Source organism: Panthera leo, chromosome B4 (genome assembly GCF_018350215.1).
Source record: "Panthera leo isolate Ple1 chromosome B4, P.leo_Ple1_pat1.1, whole genome shotgun sequence".
Classification (NCBI taxonomy): Eukaryota; Metazoa; Chordata; class Mammalia; order Carnivora; family Felidae; genus Panthera; species Panthera leo.
The window spans coordinates 7,561,093-7,582,315 of record NC_056685.1 but is presented as its reverse complement, the minus strand read 5'-3'; the positions used below and the strand labels follow the sequence as shown (position 1 = coordinate 7,582,315).

The following is a 21,223-nucleotide window of genomic DNA, read 5'->3' as shown; positions in this document are numbered from 1 at the left end:
GGTCAGAGAGAGAGGGAGGCACAGAATCCGAAGCAGGCTCCAGGCTCTGAGCTGTCAGCACAGAGCCCGACGCGGGGCTCGAACTCACGGACCGTGAGATCATGACCTGAGCCGAAGTCAGATGCTTAACCGACTGAGCCACCCAGGCGCCCCTATACTTTCTACTTTTATCCATGTCATCACAAATGGCAAGATTTCATTCTTCTTTATGACTGAATAATATTTCTGTGTGTGTGTGTGTGTGTGTGTGTGTGTGTGTGTGTGTGTGTGTCTATCGATGGATACAGGCTGCTTCCATATTTTGGTTATTGTAAATAATGCTGTTATAAACATAGGGGTGCATGTATCCCTTTGACTTAGTGTTTTTGTATTCTTTGGGTAAATACCCAGAAATGCGATTGCTGGATCACAGAGTAGTTCTATTTTCAACTTTGTAAGGAACATCCACCCTCTTTTCTCAGTGGCTGCACCAGTTTGCATTCCCACCAACAGTGCGTAGGGGTTCCTTTTTCACCACTTCTTCACCAACACTTGTTTCTTGTGTTTTTGATTTTAGCCATTCTGACAAGTGTGAGGTGAAATCTCATCATGGTTTTGATTTGCATTTATTTCCCTGATGATGAGTGACGTTGAGCATCTTTTCATGTACCTGTTGGCCATCTGTACTTCTTTGGAAAAATGTCTGTTCATGTCTTCTGCCCATTTTTTAAATGGATTATCTGTTTTGGGGGTGTTTAGTTGTAGAAGTTCTTTATGTTTTTTGGATACTAACCCTTTATCGGATATGTCATTTGCAAATATCCTCTCCCATTTCGTAGGCTGCCTCTTAGTTTTGTTGGGTGTTTCCTATGCTGTGCAGAAGCTTTTTATTTTGAGGTAGTCCCAACGGTTTATTTTTGCCTTTGTTTCCTTTGCTTCAGGAGACATATCTAGAAAACCGTGGCTACGGCTGATGTCAGAGACATTAGTGCCTGTGCTCTCTTCTAGGATTTTTATGGTTTTAGGTCTCATATTTAGGTCTTTAATCCATTTTGAGGAATTTATATATTTTTTGATGTTAATACTTGCAGCACCAATCGAATTTTTTCAACTCTGCTTATTCCAACACAAACATAATGTTATTTCTTTGTGGTAAATGTCCTTAAGTGTTAACATAATTATGAACTAAAGAACAGCGGTAGGATTTTTCATCATAGACATCTTTTCCTCTTGAATAATAGACTTTGCTGATCTTCTTTCTAAAGCTGTAGACACAGAACTACATGGACTCATATGAAGCAAGGCTGAGCTTCTTGGTTTCATCCAGTGCCAGGACGCGGTGGCATCTGGAATCATATCTCATTACATTTGGAGAAAGTATATTTGATTGTCAGGAATAGGTCTCCCCTAAGGCATTTCTCATTTGTAGGGGCAAGGCAGGTGCCTTCTCTTAGAATTATGCCATCTAAAAAGGCATGTCTTATTTCAATATTAATTTAGTAACAAGCTAGCCACAGTAATTACCTCTTTAGTTCTGCTAAAGTACGTTTCCTTGTCTAGACTTGGGCCAATGATTGCATTAAATTGGCTACAAAGACAATCTACTCAACGTATGACTAAAGACAAAAGGAACGAAGAAGCCAATGCTTTTCCAGATAGATTTATCATGAAAAAGATCAGCTCAGGGGGCTGAAATGGGGAATGTGCTGTACTCTGTAGTGGGAAAGTTATGATAATGAGAAATGCCACACGTATCCTTAGAACTGCGCACTTATCAAAGGGGCTTTCACATACATGATTTCATTCCATTAATTTATCAAAAGGCCAAACGGAGTCCAAATAACTCCCTGGCTACGTGCATCTCACTCACATCTTGTACATTCTGCATTTGAACGAAGTAGCTTTTATGAGACTTGTCTGCCTAAAAAGGGAAGTCAACTGACAAGTGGAAAACACAAGATCAACCTTGGGCCAGTTTCTCCATGATGACATCGTTTTTCTCAGTTATTATGCAAAGTACCATAAAGAGGTCATTCAACCCCATTATTCCCTTGGGGTAGAGAAATAAGTTATTGATAAATAAAGGTGTCATTTACCTTAACTACAAGGTGTTTGAGCTAAAGAATCTACAGAAATATTCCCCTTGGAATATAATAAATTATTCCTCAACTCCACCAATGAATTTAACAGTTTTTAAAAATCTTTATCAGGTCATGTTTATTGAGGAGATATAATACTTCATGAAAACAAGGCCAACAAGGGGCTGAGCTGCTGTGGTTCTCAGAATAAATCTCTTTATTTCTTACCAAAACATCTAATCGTATATTTGAAAAGGGGGACACCATTTAGATTTCTTTCACCTGCTAACTCCTAGGACTTCAGGTAAAGTTTCGCAGATGACAGTATCTTTTTCAAAAAGTATTCATCTGCACTCTTTCTTGGATGGTTAAGTTCCATAGCAAGAAATGCCACAAGGAATGTTCAAGCCAGTTATTCAGGTGATGCAAGAACACTATTTGGCTTTCTGAGTATTTGCAGAGAACAGTCCTTCACTGGTGATGTACAGACTGGATTGCAAAACTGACCCCAGGTGTTGGGCTCAGGCTTCAGGTCTAATCTAGGGGGAAGATTATCAGTCAAATCCCTGTACGGTGAAGCCACAGATATTTGGCCCAGTGGAGGTATTCTTTGAAAGTAAAACAAAACAACAAAATGAACATCAAGTCCCCTGACACCTGGCCAGTCTTCAGGTGCACCGTGCTCCTCGCCTGGGTGTGAACCTCGGGCTTCGTTCCTTCCTCAGGTATGTCTTGATCTCTAGCTCACCTTTCAGCACTGCCCGGCAATGGAATATCACGATACCAGATTGAGAAAACAATTCTTCTGGAGTTAGGGAAATGAAGAACGTTTCTGGTCACGGAAATCCCCTCGGCTTTACACCAATATTGTATTCATGTTTGGAAAATACCACTTTGTTGCTCTTTCCATTTTAATCTGCTTCAGTAGTTCCTGTCTTAATTCAGAAACCAAATGTGTGGCATACCAGGGAAGTCTTGGGCCAACTCCAGATCAATAAAACCAGAAAATAGCCATCAACCAGCTAACCAAAGTTGCTGTCCTTGCCAGATTTTATGCAAAAAAAATTGAAAAGTGCTTACAAATTACTTAACGTAATCACACTGACAGTTTCAGATATGACTGGACTGAAGGTCAAGCAGAGAGAGTTGACGCCTTTCTGTCCTCGTCATCCACATTTAAAAGTAATCTGAAGGAAATACGTGAGTATGCCAGAGGAAAATATTTTGTTTGTTACATCACAAAAGAGAGAATGAATTGCCTTCTTGACTTACACACCTGATTTTTCTTTTCTGGTTTCTTTCCCCTGGACTTTGCAATGGAGGGAACGTTGATCAATGTTGAATCCATGAACCCAACAATTCATTCTCTTCCTCAGATTTTGATCTCAATAATCATGATCATAATAATCTATGAATTATAATAATCATATGATAATAATAATCATAGACTTAGGGAAATTTAGAGACAGAAGGAAGCTGTATGCAACATTCATTCATTCAGCACCTATTCTGAGTAAGGCCCTCGTGCAACTCTATTTTCAAACACATGAAGCCAGCATGTTTAATGATTGCTTTGGGGTCACTCAATCAATATAGAGCCAGGCCTCCAGACATCCAGGACTCTTGAGTCCAAGGCACTTCTGTTCCCTTTTGACCACGCTCATTTCTCTCCCACAATCAATTATGTCTCCCATATTAGACCCTAGGTCAACGTGCTGACAAGACCAAAAATTGTCTTCACTGAACATACCATTTGACATTTATTTGGGGTAAGTTCATAAATAAATGGACAAATTGCCTAATGGCTAGCCTGCACTAAGGGCCAAATTAAAATTTTTAAAGGAAGTTATGAACCACAAATAATAAAAATTCTATTAAAATTGAAACCAGGAAACATGACCCGTTGAACTGTTAATCAAAAAAACAATCAGATCAAGAGGCAAGATCTTTGTCTGCAGGCCATGGTAAAAGGCTGGGAGAAAAACTGGTAAGTTTGTAGTCTCCATAAGGCAATTGATAACTAGGCCTTCAAATGATGAGAACTGTCAAAGGCTCTTTAAGAGAAATAGAATGCCCCCATTCATACCCTTCTATAGATTACTAATGACCACTGCCTTCCGATGAAGAATCTTCATATCAATGGTAATGCATCAAATGTATTTCCTCACAATGAATGTATTAATAATTATACTTAACTTTTGGGATGCCTGGGTGGTTCATTCGGTTGAGCATCTGACTTCGGATCAGGTCATGATCCCATAGTTCATGGGTTCAAGCCCCACACTGGGCTCTGTGCTGATAGCTCGGAGCCTGGAGCATGCTTTGGATTCTGTGTCTCCGCCTGCCCTCTGCTCCTCCCCCATTTGCGCTCTATCTCTCTCACTCCCTCAAAACTAAGCACTTAAAAGTTTTTTTAATTAAAAAAATAATTATATTTAACTTTCCAGAAGAGATACTGAATTTTGCTATTAAACATGTTTAGCATTTCACATGTTTCCCATTTATAAATTATTTTCCCAAGTAATATATATTTCCCTTAGGATTTTTTTTTACATTCAGCATCACCATCTCATTTTTTCTCATTTTCAGACATTAAACAGAAATGAATCAGGGGCAGAGGTTCTGCAATTTATGGCATCCCACACAGCAGCCTGTGGACATGAACTGCCCCTACTATCCTGGAGTGCAAGGCAAGAAAAATTGAGTCAACGTATGCGTCCCACAATGGCTTAAGTAATTTATCCATTATCAATTATCTAAACGTTAGTTTCTAATCTTAACCTTATCTCCTAACATGCCAAGTTTCCTTCTGTCAGTTGTATCTATACAAAAATGCAAACTCATTTTGATCTGTCCCTGGTTAGGAACGGTAAATGAGTTCTTAAAGTCATCATAAAACGCTTAAGATCTAAGTAGTCTTTCTTTTTAAATATCCACAACAATAGTCCATCCATAGCTACTGAAGAATTTATCAAAACATATGAATACTCAGAACAAATTTATGGAACGTAACACAGATTACAGCAATTTGGAAAAACACAGAGTTACATCCAGATTTCACCAATATAGATTTTGTTAATGTTTATTTATTTATTTTGAGAGAGAGATAGAGAGAGAGGGAGAGAAGATAGAGGAGAGGGACAGAGAGAGAATCCCAAGCAGGCTCCACGCTATAAGCACACAGCCCAGCTCGGGGCTCAATCCCATGAACCATGAGATCACGACCTGAGCCGAAATCAAGAGTCAGATGTTTCACCAACTGAGCCACTTGGGTACCCCTCGTCAATGTAGATTTATTGTGGGGTTTAGACATCTAAGTCTAAAGGTAGAGCAAGTTTCCTTATATAGTTTTGGGCCATACAAATGGGGAGAGAGAGGGTGATGGTAATTAAACTATTCATGTGACTTCTTTCAGTCTGTCTTTGTCTTTAACTGGTCTTCAAACCTTCAAGCTGGTGACTGGAACATCCATTCTGGACTCCCGGACACTCCTGTTGATGACCCTCCCACATCCCTGGATTATGCCATTTTGTTTCCCACTTGCAGAGCATACCCCATCCATTAAGCACCGTAAAAATTCTATTCTGTCTGTAACTTTAGTAAAGTTAATTAATTCATTTTTAATAAAAATGCCTTGGCAAACCCAGATGAAAGTCTTATACTGAGGCAATCAACTACTTTTCTCCAGATAATTGCCACCTGGGCTGAGAAATTGAAAGCACGCCAACCTAAAATCCTTTTAAAGACTTCAATCAACATTCTCTCCAAAAAATGAAGAAATAAAAAGCCACAGGGCAGGATCATGGATCTCACACTCCATTCTGAACACTGAACAGCATTGCATATTTATATTACAGGGACTTGTCCTCCAAATTTGACCCGGGGCTGGCCTCTGAATCTGTACAGGGAAGGGAAGGGAAGGGAGAGGGGCTGGATGGTCCAGAAAAACTAGAAACAAACTGTCTTATTAAATTACCTGTATTTGTATGCAAGCTGAAAACAATACACATCTGCCAGCCTCCAGCCTTAAGCTCTGCAGGTTTACCTTCAGACGTCATAAAACAACCTTGTGGTGTCTGCTTCATTTCTCTGATTTCTTTGACTCTTCGTGAACTTGCAGACAAACCGATACAAGGACTTAGTCCCTCTCTTCATTTGCTATAAAATCTTGCTTGAAAGCAAAGGTATTCTTCCCAGAGAACAAAAAGGAAAGGTTTTCTTTTTAAAGAAGTCGTGTTTCGTTCTCCTAACTCACAGGAGCATTTGTAGTTACTTCAAAACAAAGCAAAACAAAACAGAGCATGCATTGATTGAGGAATTTTTGAGTCATTAGGGTTTTAAAATACAAAAGAGGTGTGGAGAGGTAAAGATACTTGAAATAAGATTTCAGTTTTCTGTATTATCACCGTAACTGGCTTTAGTTTCTGTTACGTTACTGCCTTGCTCAAAAGCTGGGAACATCAGTAGTCTAGCTGAATTGGATGAGTTGGTTAATCAATGTACATATAGCCCGGCCAATCTGGTCATTCCACGTACATGTATCTTTAATCTGATTATTTTTGTGGAATCCATTACATTGATCTAGTTAATATCTCTTATTAACAAGAAGGGTGACATTAAGACTACATAACACTGACGGCTTTATATTATCCTGTCCTGGCTGAATGGTGAGGGATACCTCAGGTGGTGACGAGTACATTTAATGACATCATTTTTTGTACTCAAGAACTAAATCCATTTGGATGCAGTCCAAGGGAGACGAACCTGAAGACAAGTTCCACTTTGTAAAAAGTGTAATAAAAAGTATATTAGAAAAAAAAAAAACAAAAACGAGGGCTAAAAATGTTATGTAATAAAATGCTATCTAATAAAATCTTTTTACTGAATCACTTCATCGCAAATCATCTTAATTACCTTGTAATAACTGAATATTCAATAGAACTAAATATTTCAAATTGTGATGATGCTATTTGGCTTATACGCAGAAAATCACCATTGAGTTAAAAATATCAGCCCCAAACTGTGTGCATAGCAAGATTTATGAAGACTCTTTGGGCTTATAAAAAACATGCCCTCCTCCTAAAAAGCCAGCGCAGGAGGATTTTTCCCATTTTACAACCCCTGTGTTTAAGTCAACTTCTCAAGCTCACACAGCTAATAAGAAATTCTTTCCCAAGCTGTATCTGCATCTCTATACTTTTGCGATCTGTTCCCGTAATTACTTTAAAGTTTAGAGATTACTTTTAATGATCCTAAACATTTCTCAGTTCCATCTTCAGACACCCAAACACTTTGGGGATACACACTCATCAGAGGTTTCGTTAACCACCCCACTCTTCAGCTCCCCAGTTGACTTGCCTGGGGAAATTACCTGTGTTTCTGGTTTCCCCTCTATAAATTAAAGATAATAATAAAACCTACCTCCTATGGTAGATGCGAAAGCTAAATGGGCCATCATATTTGTTTTTTTTTTTTCAACGTTTTTTATTTATTTTTGGGACAGAGAGAGACAGAGCATGAACAGGGGAGGGGCAGAGAGAGAGGGAGACACAGAACCGGAAACAGGCTCCAGGCTCTGAGCCATCAGCCCAGAGCCTGACGCGGGGCTCGAACCCACGGAGCGTGAGATCGTGACCTGGCTGAAGTCGGACGCTTAACCGACTGCGCCACCCAGGCGCCCCTAAATGGGCCATCATATTTGTGATGAGCATAACATAACATACAGAAAAGATGAATCGCTCTGCTGCCCACCAGACACTAACGTAGCACTGTGTGTCGACTACAGGCAAATAAAGACTTTTTAAAAAGAGTAGCTCAATGAGGATTTTCTGCATTAGCAATGGAGGGAAGAGAAAACCACAGTGAATCATCTCCCTTGAATCCTTCCAACTTCCTCAAATTTGTTCCTGGGCTAAGCAGGCCCCTTACAAAATCTACTATGCCTATAGCACAATTGCTAAGAGAAGTAACCCCAGGTCGGCATGAAACAAGGGGTGACCATTGATCCAGAAGGGATACCCTTACGTGGGAACAGCCAGTCCTTGAAGTTGGTTGGTATCCACTGGTGTGGTTTTGCATAATCATAATGATATAATATTTAGATCAATTCAACTCTGCAAATGTAATGAGGGAACAGGGGGTGATTGCTACATTAATGGGGGAGTGGACTGATGGGGATAAAAGCATGGGTTTCAAGTTGAGAGACCTGGGATCAAATCTGGTTCTCCCTCGCTGGGTCCTTTGGGAAGTCGCTTCAGCTTCCTCTTGTATTCCTGAGGCCCCACCCCAGTTCAAGCCACTCATTGCCCACCTAACTGGTTTCCTTGCCTACAAACCCATCATCCACACTGTCACCAGAATGGGGTTATAAACTAAAATGATGGAAGCCCAACTAAATTTGAATTTCAGATAAAGAACAAACAATGTTTTAGAATAAGTATGTTTTGTGCCAAAGTATTATTCCTTGTTATCTGAAATTCAGAATTAGCTAAGGTTCCTGTTTCCTGGGTTTCTCTTTTTTTCTCTTTTTTCCTGAGTCTGGCAATGGTACACCAGAGTTACCTACCAAAAACGTAGATCTGATCGGATATTCCCATCTTTAAATCATCAAGTAGCATCTTGTAAGTGAAGTGTTTGGTTACAATTTCAATCCATTGACATACACAACTACTTTCTATCTTTTCAACATCGTCTTCCACCACTTCTCATCTTCCCGTTTTCCTAATGATTTGACTTTGTGCCTACTTTCAAGTTTTCAATTCTTCCAGAAATTCCAACTCATATCAGGCATATCTTTTCTTTCTCTCACTTCCACACACACTCCTACGCATCTGTGCACCTGGGTGGCCTAAGTGCTTCTTTATTCTTTTAAATTTATGATAGACAATAGAAAGATAGATAGATAGATACATTGATCCATTGATAGATACATAGATACACAGATAGATACATAGATACACAGATAGATAAGGAAATGGAATTTTCCAGAAAAGATTTTAACAACATTCAACAATGGTCACCCAGTGCTAATGCACAAGAGTCCTTCTGCACTTAGAGATCTCTTTATGTTATTCATTATTCCATTCAACAGTCATTTCTTCAGTGGCTAGTCAAGTAATGCATATATAATGTGTAGGGGGACAGAGCGTGCATGATATAGGAGATGAAGCCATTTCCGTGTTCAAGAGGCCAACAGTCAGAGTAGCTAGAGCCCCTACCTCTCTGCCCAATTTCCTTTTTTTCAAGTACATGAGGTACTTTGCCTCCAAAGCACAGTACTACATTACTCTCCATTACTCCTAGGGATGCCACAGGAGTGCACTATAGAAGATTGTCACTGAGCTGCAACTACTGTTCAGCATTAGAAAGTTACGGGGCACCTGGGTGGCTCAGTCGATTTAGTGTCTGACTCTTGATCCCAGCTCAGGTCATGATGTCACAGTTCATGGGTTTGAGCCCCAGGTCTGGCTCCATGCTGACAGCGTGGGGTCCGCTTAGGATTCTCTTTCCCTCTCTCTGCCCTTCCCCACTCATGTGCTCTCTCTCTCTCAAAATAAATAACAAAAAAAACTTTAAAGAAAAACAAAACAAAAGAAAGTTATCAAAAAAGGAGCACCTTGAAGAAAGTTCTTGTTGAATTGGAACACATGCTCAGTGGGAAAGGATGGCAGAGAAGCACCAGTAAAAAATTCTTTAAGCTTTTAATTCACACGAGGGACTGAGCCCCAGGGAACAGATGTACACAGACCTACAGGGAAAATGGTGGAGACAGCAAGAGGTATTGGTGGGCTCTTATTTCAGACTCTCGAAAGATTCCTGCAGTTCCAAAGCAGATAGAATGAGCGTTAGGGTTGCGTGATCCCATCCTTGAACGTAATATGTGTACCTAGAGAATGGATCAGCCCTGAACCCGAGTGTCAACGACATTTGCTTTCAGAAGAAATGGAACAGTCTGTGCCTGAAGGGACTCCTCCTCTTGAATCCCATTCGAAAGTACACTTTCCTAGAGCAGTCTGTCAGGAGACGTCATCATTCCTAGACGCTTTGCAGATTGACTAGGACAGCTTCCTCTTCCACAGAGAGGTGCACGGTGACCTGGACACTTTGGACAAATCAAGAGAACGGGTAACGGCCGTGTGTTTAGGTTTATTTTAAGTGAACTTGCAGTGAACGCACGATGTTTTTCAAATAGTCACCCGCCCCCCCCCCAGCCTATTTATGATATAATTATAAATTCACTGAGGTCATTCATCGCACATTAATGCATCTTTGCTCCTCATCTTTCAATGCTGCTGCCTGTTTCCGTTGTCCTCTGGCAGACATTGCTGTCACTAGGGCCAATTATGGCATCTATTTAGCTTTGCCTTCTGACCGAATGGACGCCTTGTTCTCTGACCGATGACAGTCTTAGAAGGCTACAGCCAAACTGGCCGTTAGCTTCTGACCTCTCCGTAGCCAATCTTATTATGGTAATTGCAAGGCTGGAAGGAGCAGACACCAGCCCAATTACACCTGTCCCTGTCCCAATTCAGCCTGGGCTTAAATTACTCCATGGGGTAGCGTGACGTGGTTCAGCCAAACAACTTTTTCTCTATTCTTGTGAAGTTTGGAGACAGACATTCCTAATTATGCTTGTCATTAGGCTATAATGACCCAGTATTTCTTTAAATGGCATCATTCTTTATCAAGGAAACCAAGGCACTATAGTAATTGATAACGTTCCCGAGGATTTCAAAGCAAACAAATCTTTAAAATGGGACTCCTCGATTTATAACAGCGTATAAACAGAAAACAAGGCATCTAATGTTTTCTTTCGCAGTCATTTTAATATTAATGCTATACACAGATATGAGTGTTTACTATTAATATGTCTTTATAAATATTATATTTGTATTACCTAAATCTGTAAAACTATACATAATTAATTCTATAAATGGATAGCTGTGTGGCATATATACACAATTATGTTAAAGAATATATATGTGCACGTTATGGCTAAATGAATTAGTTTTTTTTAAACTGCTTTATATAAAACATTGGGGAGGGGAAGCTTTTAAATTCGTTTGAAAATTAAATGTTCTTGCTGAGCATCCTAGAACACCGATGTATAATAATATGCCCCTATGAATCTAAATTGAAATTAACTACACATAGTCCTTTTTATTTTAGTTAACTCTTACTAGAATGCTCTATTTACTTTCTTACCTTCTCCTAGAGAATTGCCCTCGAAACACGAGAAGCAAAAATATTAGAGTCCCCAGTTGGTTCAGTCACTTATAAGTCATTGTAGAGGTCTCGAGATGCTTCTAGTTTGACCAAGTCCCTTCCAGGAATAGGAGTTCTTGAGACCCTAAGTCCAGAAGCTCTTCTATATTCAATCCTAGTGCGATGGTGGGGTCTTCTGCCCCTCTTCTCTTTATTGGAAGAGCTATTTTGGTGATTCTGGAGAGAGCAGCCTGGGCTTTATTAACACCCTGCTGCCTTGAATGGAAGAGTTTATTCTCCGTGTTTTTCTCTTCACCACCATCCCCATGGGACACTAACGGCAGGGTCGTTCTCTGGACTCCAGAAACTGAATTAGAATAACATAAGATCTCCCCCAAAGGCATCAGAGCATGGCCCGAGACTGATACCAGAGACTGTCTTCACTCACATCCACGGGGTTCCCCCATTACTGAGATCTATCGTTGCTTTTACATCGACCAGAGGTCTGACTTCCCCACCAGACCAGAGTGCACGGTGGGAACTACCGGGCTGTGTTCCAGGAACCCCATTCCTGATAATGAAACTGCTTCCTTTTTCCCTCAGCCTGTTTCCTACATTGGGGGTGACAGCCACTACGAGAAAGAGGGCCATCTTGAGATTTAGCGAAGAAAGAATTTACAGGTCTTGACTCAGGGCTCCACACACAGTGGGGATTTTATCCACGTTAGTATTCTACAAGGTACGCAGTCAAACAGAGCTGAGCTTGAGTCTTGGCTCCCATGTTTACAAAACTGTAGGGAACTTGAGCCAAACACTTAATTTCTCTAAATGGGAGTGGTACATGAGATGATGGATGCAAAGTTGTTGGCACTCTCTTGACCTGCCCCCCAAATATCTCACCGGCCCTTGCACTCTCTTTCTTTGGATGACTGGGTCCTACACCCGCACAATGCATATGACCACACATCATCATATGATGGCATTTCCTTTTCACTGGAGGAATGTTAGGCTCTTCCCACTTCTCCTGACTGGTCTTGCTCACCTGCTGCCTCTGTCATCTCTGCTTCTTCTTAGGCGGAGACCTCCAATTTTGTGATTCCTGCCACCGGGTACTGGCTGGCCTTCCTTTCCTCCCTCTGAGATCACTTTCATTCACAGTGTCTTCATCGATGGATGGACATCATCAGTCACTGGGGATAATACACCTGAAGTGGCTCTTACACTTCATGAAGTCCCTGTCAGAAGCCAAAAAGACACTGTCATGACGAGCAGAGCCTTCTGCCCCTGTGTTTACCCGCAGACTCTTCAGAAGCACACTGAGCCCACGTCAGGAACAAGTCCTTTCAGAGAGCCTGTTTGGCCTCTCTCTTTCTCTTTCTCTCTCTCCTCCAATTTCTCCAGTCATTCCTTCTTAAAGTCTTAAGTCTTATTTATCTTGAAATTATGGTGACATCTTTTCAACTCCAGTCAGACATCAGTCTAGGGGTGTCTCTGCTTTTGGGTTTTTGTATCAGTTGGCCACAGACAGGGGTAGCAACAAAACTGTCTCAAAACCACTGTGATCACTGAGTATACAAAGCAGAGATTCTCCTAAAACACAAGTGGGTATTTGTTAACCCCTGTTCATCGTTCTGTTTCTCAGCTGACCCTCCCTACTTCCTTGGTGAACCAGAACATATCAAAGGCCTTTTAAAAAATCATATTTGGGGCACCTGGGTGTTCCATTGGTTGAGTGTCTGACTCTTGATTTCAGCTCAGATCATGATCCCACGATTGTAGGACTGAACCCCTCATCGGGCTCCATGCTGAGCATTGGGCTCCTGCTTAAGATTCTCTTTCCCTCTGCCCCTCTCCCTCTCTTGTGCTCTCTCTCTATCTCTCTAAAATAAGCAAACAACAAACCCCAAAGACAAACAAACAGCAAAACATATCAAAGGCCCTAAATGTTGTTGCTTCTAAAGAGGCTATTCCTTGGAGATTACCTGTGCCTGCCTCACCCAGCGTTGACTGATGCCCGAAGAAGAAGAAGAGAAAGAGAGAGAAGACAAGAAAAATGATGATGTGTGCCTATGATTTAATCCTTCCTGGATAAGACCTCATCGATATCAACATTTACCCAAATCAAAGTGAGTTTCCTAAACTCGGGTCAAAATAAACGCAAAGGATACAAACAGAAGTGGGGAGGGTCATCTTTTTAACCAAATAAAGCGCACCAGGTTTTCTCTCTCTCCCTCTCTCTCTCTTAGGTGGACAATATGTGGTTGCCTGGCTAGAGCTTGTCATCTGTGTTTATCTCATCTGGTCATCTGTAATTAGATTGCAAGCCCCTATGGGCAGTGGCTGTGGAGCTGTAATCCAATTTTGTACACAGTGTCTGGCACATTCTCTTAACCATAAAGAGGGTGCTCAATAAATATTTATTGATGATGGTTATCTTTAATTCCTCAGGAAGCTTAGGCAACTCTAGGCCACTCTACTTAGCTGAATGATAATGGAATTGATAAACTATCATGGGGGAAAACACATGTGTGGTAGATTTTTAAAAACCAACGCACCATCAAATATTCAAAATGGGAGGTTGCATTTAGTACCCGAGGGACGTGAAAGGTCTAATGCATTACTTTGTGCCAAACCTGTAACAGTGATCTGAGCACTGGAAGAGACAAAACATCATAAACCAGGGCTTTACATGTGACTCTTCTGGCACTTTCTTTAAGTGATGCTGAAGTTTATAATATTGGAGGTTTTCTCTTCACCTACCAAATTTTCTGAGAAGTCAAATAAATGGGTCCATAAAGCCAATGTTATTTTAATTATTGGCAAACATATTCATCAACCCCAGATGGTTTTTCTTTGTTAAAAATCACGGAACTGACATCACTGGGAACATGATACACATTTGGCCGATTACAGTCTCTTCCAACTACAAAACGTTTCTAACCCTTGCAAACAAAGCCTTACACAAGAAGTGAACTAATCGGGGATGTTTCTTTCTCTACATTTGAAAGAAAAAAAAAAGTCTAACTGCTCTTGAAATGCCTCCAAACACACAGGTCTAATTAGAAACACACGTAAAGCCCGTAAGAGAACAGGTGCTTTTTTTTGTCACTTCTAAAAAGTGACACAGTGAGGCAAGAAATTCCAGAACACAGGAAAACCTGGGGACACTCTTTAAAGGCTTGTTTAGATGCGAAGAGAAGGCTGTGCTTGCACGGTGTATTCAGGAAATACAACTGCTGCGTTAAGCAATGCCCACTGGATGGGATGCCCAGCCAGTGGGAATATTTGGCCATCCTTCTGATACTCTAGTGGCAAGGTTTTGAGCCATACATTTTGTGGGCCTTTCCCCTACTCTTCAATGCAAGTATGAGGTTAAAGAAATATGTTGTGTAAGAGGTAAAAGGGTGAGACACAGAGACAGAGAACAAGGAGTTCAAGAAGAAAGCAGTGAGATTGCCCAACATGGGCTTGCCCATTCGGAACATTGGAGAAGACAGAATCCATTGTTTCTTGCAGATGATTCCTTTGGAATTCTTTTCTTGGCTTCTGAGACTGGTTCACCTTGTGACCTTAAATTTTTCCCTTACTGCCTGGTTCCTTTGCCTTTGTGTCTTACTCTGCTCTTCAAAACGAGGAGCTTCTGTTGATTGAAAAATGGATAGAAAATAGAAGAATTCCATAGTCATGCAGATAATGAAGACCCTTCACCTGGATCTCTCTCACCAGAGCTAAGGTTAAAGTGCTTGCTGTCTTTTATCTAGTTATCGCTAAAAAAAGGTTTCCTCCTCATGGTTAGGGATGTGGTTTTCAGGCCAGTTTCTCTTGTAGTTGATACGTTCCTGCCCATGCCCAGTACGTTAGCATTCGCAACTGGACAGTCAGGAGTCCATCTCGTGACTCATGTGGGATTGGAGTTTTGGCTTTCAGATGCTGCCTTCAGTTTCTCAGAATTGGATCTTATCGTCGCGGAGTCTAGAACTGCACTCTTCCTGGGTGAATTGTTACCACGTGAAAAAAGTAAGTGAAATAGCAGAACGTTTGTGTGCGTCATCCAGGATGACCAGAGAAAATGATATAGGGAATGATGTTTAGGGACTAGTATAAAATAGTGCCCCTGAAAGAAACTGCCCAGTGTTCAGAAACACCCTTCCCCCAGCTGGAACCCACCTCAATCCCGTGAATACCATGCTATGGCCAGGATGCCAGGGCACTGACCATGGGCATTAACTGATTCTATTTCCTTCAGCCAATTGTTCCATAGCTCTGATTCTTGATTGTCCCTTCCATGAAATAAACACTTGTGAAAAGGTGACCACTGAGATCCCTTCCAGCTCCAGGAGCTCAGGAAAGCAGTAAATGATCGTCAAGGTTCCCAAGAGTAAAGAGGCTGGTCAAAGGTCTGTTTTCGTCCCTGCTTCCCTGATCAGTAGCTGCGTAAACTCGATTTTGAGCAAGTGTGCCCCCTCTCTAAGCCCCAGCACTCTTATCTTAAAAGTGGGGCTGACGACACTATGTACCTGTGGGGTACCCCAAGACTTGTCGTGGGGTTGACGAAGTTGACGCACGTAGCATGCCTGGCCCAGGGTAAGAGCTCAGTAAATCTAAAGCATCATTATAACTTTGATATTAGCATTACGATTGCTCTCGGTTCTCACAACGCATGTGTCGGAGATTATTGCCAGTAGCAAGGGATTGAGAGCACAGCTGTGTGGCCAGGCTGCATGGACTGGCACCTCCTCTTGGTCACCGAGATGACCACATGACCCCTGACCTGAAGTTCACAATTCCTACCGCTAAAGTTTCTATTGCCTTCGGGGCAGGCGTTGGGGGTTTGCATCTTTTTAGTTTTGTCCTTATGGTTTTCTGTGCATTCCAAATTCTCTACATGTAATAGCAATTACTTTTAAGACAGAAAAAAAGAAAAGCCCGTTTTGTGTGTTTTAAATTCAATCTTCCCTAGATCACGCACTAACCCTTGATGAATGCATAAACTGCTATTTATTTTATGGACACGAATCATTTCTTTGTTCAGAGTATAAGTCTGCCCTGTCCTCATTCAAGTCACAAAGGGGAACACGTTTGCTTTATGAATCGGTGCGACAGGTATTCGTGGCCACATCCCGAGGCCTCCAGCAACCTGAAATTTCTCCCCAGAGCTTCGTTGCTATGGGATAAGACAAATAAGATTCCAGGAGTGTCCTTGGGCATTCCTCAAAAGCAGTGACTTCAGGGGTGCCTGGCTGGTGCAGTCAGTAGAGAATGTGACTCTTGATCTCAGAGTCGTGCCTTCACGCCCCACATTGGGCATGGAGCCTACTTAGAAAAGAATTGTGAGTTCAGTTAGGACACAAACAGAGACGCTGGGGACCCATGCAGTGGCCTGCAGAGATAGGGAATGTCCTGTGTTTTCTGCCTGAGGTGATCAAACCATTCTATTTATTACGAGCTCATCTTCTGCTAAACGGGGCAGGTAGGTAAAAGGCCTCAAATAGTGCCTTTCATCACTCCAGATTATTAACTACAATGAAGGCTTCTTAGACAAGAGGGGAACAAATCCTAGAAAGAAGGCCAGAAAGCAACCATTTTCAAGGGGAGAAGCAAAGAGTGCCAGTAGGTAGGGGTGCAGGAGAATATATAACACGGCCAAAAGGAAGAAAAAAAACTATTTCCTGTGATTAATATGAATGATGAAGACTTTCAGATAAATCTATATACATACAACTTTACAGTTGATAAAACATTTTACATACATCAACGCTTAGCAAACATTCCTACTAATGTGTGGCTCGGGACAAAGGAACACGTGTGTGCCCTGTGTGTGTTTAGGAGGATGCAGAAAGACAAAGAATGGGCATAGCCTGTGGTAGAAGAACCCAGAAAGCCTGAAGTTTCTTTCAAGACTTGAGGTCGTATCTGAAAATGATACAGATTTCTCATTTCTCTACAGTAAAAGAATGGAACCAAACCCTGGTTGTCTGATCCTTTGCCCATGACCTTCCTAAAGTGCCATGCTATCTGTCTCTCTCTCTCTTTTAATGTTTATTTACCTATTTTGAGAGAGAGAGAGAGAGCAAGCGGGGGAGGTGCAGAGAGAGAGGGAGAGAGAAGTGCAAGCAGGGTCCCACCGTCAGCTCAAGAGCCCATGAACCCTGAGATCATGACCTGAGCAGAAACCAAGAGTCGGATGCTTAACCGACTGAGCCGGCGCCCCCATCCTGTCTCTTCTTCTGGGTAATAGGACACACTGAAGAAATGCCATTCAGTCCCTGTTCCATTGAACACCCAGCTCCATAGGTGTCAGCAGTTATGAAAAAGGATGTTAGTATCCCAGGGAGGGGGGGAAGCGAAACCACAGGTGGGAACTCCCTGCTCCGTAGGTAGGGAGGTGAATAGGTAGAGTCTGATGAAGCAAAGTGGGCGCTTTGCCGTCTTCCTGGAGCACGTATGCAAGCTGAGACTGAAAGCCTGCCAGCAGTCATCAGACAGTGATCACTACCCACTTTGACTGACTCATGTAGGAACAAATGATACAGTCATTAAAGATCTACGGTACAGCTCCTGAGACTTTGAAGTGCAGGTCAGGAAACCGAGACCTGAGGGCACAGGTAGTATCTTTATTTCTCTTTCGTCGTACAGCCCGACTTCAGAAAAGAAGATGAAGTTTTTAACGATTCGTTTAGTCAATGGTAGAGGAACAACCAACATTTTTTCCATCTGAATTCAGCCCTTCTTTTCTTTTTTTAAATTTATTTTTAACGTGTATTTATTTGGGAGAAGGAAAGAGACAGAATGCAAGCTGGGGAGAGGCAGAGAGAGAGGGAGACCCAGACTCCGAAGCGGGCTCCAGGCCCTGAGCTGTCAGCACCGAGCCCGACGCGGGGCTGGAACTCACAGACCTTGAGATCATGACCTGAGCCAAAGTCGGACGCTTAACTGACTGAACCACGCAGGCGCCCCCAAAAAAAGCCCTTCTAACTCATACTTGCTGAAAAAAAAATCCAGTATGTACAGTAAGAGGGTCTTTTTCCTTGTTAAAGTTATGATTTCTAACAGCAGGCTGACTGGCAGGTGAGGTTTATTCTACAAAGAACAGGTGGGAAATACTGCTTCTGGCTTCTCTCCTTTTTCACAAGGGTCTATTCGCCCTTTTATTTAATTTTATTTTTAGCCACCTGAAATCAGACATTATGGTTGGTATTGCTGCTGTCACTGTTGCTTTCTCGTGGTATTATTGTTATCGGTATTGCTTTTATCGTCAATGCTTACATTTGCCCGGATGACGACCATTTTGTCGGATCAAAATTACTTCTTGCAGGACAGCTCGTAACAATTCTCTCAGTTACATTTCTTCACAAAATAATTCTTAATAGGTCTTGCAGGCGAGGCATGCAAGTAGTCTCTCGGTCTAGCCAAGTCTTCATTTTCCTCTACTCTTGAACGGTGGAGGAACCGGACAGGGACTTTGCAACTGGCCGTGATTTTCCCTCGGCGTGGAGAGGTCACTCGGCTGTTTCCTGGGCTGTTATTTTTGAGATGTCTGCTGTCAGTATAATTGTTCCTTTTTCTAGATAAGCCTGTTCCCCAAAATTGCTTTTAAGTTTTTTTTGTTTTTCTGGTTTTGGTTTATTTTATTTATTTATTTTTATTTATTTATTTTTTTTTTTGGTGTTCTGCAGCTTAACCATGAGATGGCCAGGAGGCATTTTATGTCTCCTTTTGGGACTTGATGTGTGTCTTCATTCTAAATATTTGTACCTCGCATCACTTTTGAAAAGTTATCAACCATTATCTTTTTTTTTAATATCTCCTCTTCCCCTTCTCTGCGCTTGCCTTAGAACACCGATTCTTCCAGACCTACACCAGACTTTTTTTCTGTGCTCGTGTCTCCTCACTTCTTCAGATTTTCTAACTCTCTCTGCTATATTCTGGGTAATTCATTCATAATTTATTCCCTTCCAGTTAATTTCTTTCTTCAGCTGCGTCTAAGTCACAGTCGATTTGCCTATTGGGTATTAACTTCCACAATTATATATATTTTTCACGGCGAAAGTTCTATTGCGTTCTTTTTCAAGCCCGCATCTCTTCTTGGGGACTTGTCTTTCCTTTTGCTTCTTTGTCTTCTTTTCTCTCTCCCGGCGGGAAGAGCAGAGAAAAGCTGCTCCTTCAGAGGCGTCTCCAGCAGGACAGCCAGTACGGCCTCTGCAATGTCGCAATGTCACATCCAGGGTGCCCGCCACCCAGAAAGGGAGGGTGACTTAGGATGAGACAGCCGTCTTCTGGCAATGCGACTCCCCACGGGGGCCGACAGCTGAGGGCTGTCCAGCATCTTCAAGTCCTTGAAGCCACTGTCAGGGCCAAGGCATAGGGCAGGTGCTACGTGTTTTCTCCACACTCCTATGAGGTAGGTACTATGACCAAGCGTCACTCAAAAGTGGGGAAACTGAGGCACGTGGGGAATAAGAAGCCGCCCAGCCAACCATGACCCAATCAATGAGGTGGCAGCACCAATATGTAAATAGAGGGCATCTGGTTCTCCAGCCTGTGTGAGTCCTGTTGTGCTGGAGTACCTGAGGTCATGGCTGCTGTCCTCCCCCATCCTTATAGGAGCACGTTACTATTCTATTTTGCTATTTTTGTATCCCAATTCCCACACCCATTCTTCCCTTCTACACGTAAATGGTATTGTGCTAGAGAGATCACATTCGTCTTGTGTGTGTGTGTGTGTGTGTGTGTGTGTGTTAATTCAGCACTGTTTTTAAGACCTATCTATGTTAACACATATGCTTCTATTTTATGTCATTGACTTATCCAATAACTCATCTCTTTACTTGTATTTTTTAGTTTCTTTCAGATTTGATTTTACTTTGTCAAGTTCTGGGGGTAAAGAGGTAATAGTCTTGGTTGTTGAATGTATAGATTGTTGATTGCACTGAGTTTGTTCTTTGTGTCTGTTTCAGCGTTTGATTGCGAGCTCATCTTCCGTAGGATTTTCGGTCCCAAGCGCCTGGACGGGAGAAGGCCTCCCTAGAGGGGCTTTGACTTTGATTCTCGCCAACGTCCCAGGAACAGCACTGACCTTGGACTGATTTTATGTTAATTTCTCAGCTAGCAATTTAACTTCCAACCCTACCTAAGGAACAAGACTTATATTCTGATTTTTTATAAGAACACTTGGCTCTGCCTTGAGACCAAACGAAATACGATTGATTTTGTCTCCTTACATTTGTGAGCAGGTTTTTTTCCAGTCCCCTTTTGCTCTGTGCATAGCCCTTCAGACATCTGGATCCAAGCCGGGCTTCCATTATAGCGCCTTCTTCAGGCGGTCTTATCTGCCATTTAGGCATCAGCGGTAAAACCCAGCCCTGCGGCTAGTGTTGGTACCACCCTCCTCTTCTCCCAGTCTCTCACCTGGTCAAAGAGCACTTGTAGTTCTAAAATCTAGGCCATCCCTGTCTTTCTGGTGAGTTCAGCTGACATCTTCAAAAAAGGTTTGCTGTATTTTATTTGGCATTTCCAGATATTGTTGCTGGAAGGTCGGTCGATGGGCTTAGTGTGTCATGTTGCCCGCATGGGAACCATGTGTTCTGTGGTCCAGCGGGAGAAGAACTCACCTACCTGGACAGCGACAGCCTTCTGTTTTCAATTGCTCTACTGAGATCTAATCCATGCCATGAAATTCACACTTTAAAGCACTCAACGTAGTGGATTTTAGGCTCTTCACAGAGTTGCACAACCAGCACCACAGTCCATTTTGGGGCATTTTTAACATCACCAAAAACGTGTACCCTCGTAGCAGTCACTTTCCATTTCCTCCACCTGCCTCACCCCCCTCAACACCTGGTAACCACTAATCTGCTTTCTGTCCTATGGATTTGCCTGTTCTGGACATTTCATGTAAGTGGAATAATATTGTATCTGCCTTTCGTTTCTTGGCTTCTTTCCTGCAGTGTAAGGTTTCCAGG

The 21,223-nt window shown here is 42.0% G+C and overlaps 2 long non-coding RNA genes across 2 annotated transcripts; both read left to right on the top strand.

Annotated features, from left to right (window-relative positions):
- Positions 1-4,263: 4,263 nt before the first annotated feature.
- Positions 4,264-5,640, top strand: LOC122223708. The gene is made up of 3 exons (XR_006204409.1): positions 4,264-4,304; positions 4,647-4,790; positions 5,473-5,640. It is a non-coding gene; the product is annotated as an uncharacterized LOC122223708 (long non-coding RNA).
- A 9,238-nt stretch (positions 5,641-14,878) lies between these two features.
- Positions 14,879-20,443, top strand: LOC122225493. The gene is made up of 3 exons (XR_006205207.1): positions 14,879-14,994; positions 15,090-15,278; positions 20,219-20,443. It is a non-coding gene; the product is annotated as an uncharacterized LOC122225493 (long non-coding RNA).
- Positions 20,444-21,223: the final 780 nt, after the last annotated feature.